The sequence below is a fragment of the Henckelia pumila genome, chromosome 4, assembly GCF_033568475.1.
Source record: "Henckelia pumila isolate YLH828 chromosome 4, ASM3356847v2, whole genome shotgun sequence".
Lineage (NCBI taxonomy): Eukaryota > Viridiplantae > Streptophyta > Magnoliopsida > Lamiales > Gesneriaceae > Henckelia > Henckelia pumila.
Window position 1 is genome coordinate 58,417,818 of NC_133123.1, and position 2,410 is coordinate 58,420,227.

The following is a 2,410-nucleotide window of genomic DNA, read 5'->3' on the forward strand; positions in this document are numbered from 1 at the left end:
CAAGAAGAACAAGGTTCTATGCAACAAACATATATATTTTGTGATGTTGGAGTGGAAGCGTAGGGGAACAGAGGAAGCAACTTGGGAGTTGGAGAGCCGGATGCGCGCTGAGCATCCAGAGTTGTTCTGATCTGGATACTTTTTCTTTGAAATATGTTGTACCTATGTAATGTTCAATTGTAATAAAGAAACCTTTATTTTGACTTCTGTATTTTCCTCAAACTTAAATTTCGAGGAAGAAATTTCTTAAGTGGGGAGGATGTAGTAACCCATACCCAAAATATGGCGATTAAGGAATTAATCACAATCAATTAAACAAATGGGGTAATGGTAGTTCGGAGACTACGTTGGAGGATAAGAGACTCACGTGTGATCGGACGGTGCGATCAGGGAACAAATGCTCCTATCTGGCTAGGGCCTATGTCATCATCGACGTTAGCAAGATGATGTCATTTCTTATGTCATGATCGAACATCGGACGCCCGGTAGGGGTGAATGGACTCTTCGATGAGCTGTTAGGGCACAAAGCGTGCATGCAGCGATCGAACCCTTTGATTGGGATGATCGGACGGTCCGATATCCGTCTATAAAAGCAGGTTCGAGAGCTCATTTGGGTGCACCGAGTTCTTTTCTTCTCTCTTAATTCTTAGTATATTTAGTCTATTTCTAGTCCTATAGGCATCCCATCCGGAAGTGTCTAGGAGCTACGGGGATAGTAGCGGAGCTGTGTCCAAGTTTTGGAGACTATCGCCATCAGCGGGCTGTGGATGGACGCAAGTATAGCTTTATCTTCCTAAGAATATTTAGGAGTATGGAATAACTTAGTTAAGACTTTTAGAGTTTAATTAGTGATGCATAGGTGTTTGCATTGTAGCCGCAGTAGTGTGGACTTGTAGGCGTGGGATCTATACCGATGTGCTAGGATTTGGCCTGCAGTGTTAGAGGTATGTAAGTACTGACCGAGATAGCCGACATGATATATATGCTTATATGTTGCATTTTTATGTGCTTTGTATTCCATGTTTTATTGCTTCAGCACATGCATGATTTATATGAGACTGCATCCAGTATGATGTGAGTCATAATAGTTTCCATTGGTGATGAGTTACTCCTTATGGATTCGTGTCTGGGGAGGCTCAGCCCGCGTTTTGCTATCACTAGGAGCGACCACGGCGGTGGAGTAGACGGTGGAGTGATAGAAGAATATACAAGTACCCCACGGAGTCGTTCTCTTAGCATGGTACTGTGTATTCATGGCGCCCCTGAGCAGACTGTTTTACCCAGGATTTTAAAGTCATTGCATGCTCATATTTGTTTATATATCATTGCTTTCATATTGAGCGTAGTCTCTCACGCTCCTATGTTTGGTGTTCTTGGGATACCTTGTGACGGGGCAGGTTTAAGACTGGACGGTCCAGGCGGCTTGCAGCAGGATTGAGGCTGGTTCCTGAGTGAAGGTAGTTGTTAGGGATTTTAATACCCTAAACATTAGATATGGTTGTATAAGAGTATTATACACTTTTTACTGTCGTCGGTTGTATTCTGCCGATTAGATTTGTTGTATCTAAATTATCCGCTCTTTACTCTTTAATTATTTACTGCATGCAATAATTACTCTAATTAAGTAGTGAATCCGGGTAGGGTCGCTACAGGACTGATTTGACCGATCTGATCTTATTTGGCCTGGTCTGGTTTGGTCCAAATGATCTGTTCTGCTCAAACTGATCTGGTTTTGTGTGGTCCAACTGATATGTTCTCTAGTTGATTTGCTCCATTCGAATTGATCTTTTCCGGTCCAGATTGATATGACATGTTCACTTGATTATAGCTCTTGATTCACTAATTTTTGGAAAAAGTGATGAACATAAAAGTTGTATTCCTTTGTATTGAATTTCCATGGAATCAAGAATCACTCTATTTCAACTATTTCATGTTTTTACGAGAAATATATGCTCAAAACACTCATCAATGTCAGAAATTCTGCTCTGCAGAATTTCAGTGTAGAACAAGATATTTAAATGTAGTTTATCAGCTCCTTAAACTCAGATTCAGACTTTGAATTGTGAAGATTATTTGTAAATAGTTCTCTTAGAATCGTAACACATACTGAATCGTTCCATTTTGATAATTGAGCTGGAATATATGACCAAAATACCAGAGCTAGTCATGTGTGATATGGTTGCTACATCAATTGCATTCAGCTTGATATTGCGACCACCATTTTGCCTGGATAAAATCCGAACTAACTGATCTAGTCTGAAATATGACTTGAATACATTTGAGTAGGCTTTCTAACAGTTTTGGCCTCTCGTCATTTGGATCACCGAACTATTCTATATGTTCGAAACAATGAACTGTGCCAGCATTCTATCTTGAATAAATTTGAGTTCTAGCTTCTCAAAAATTCCAA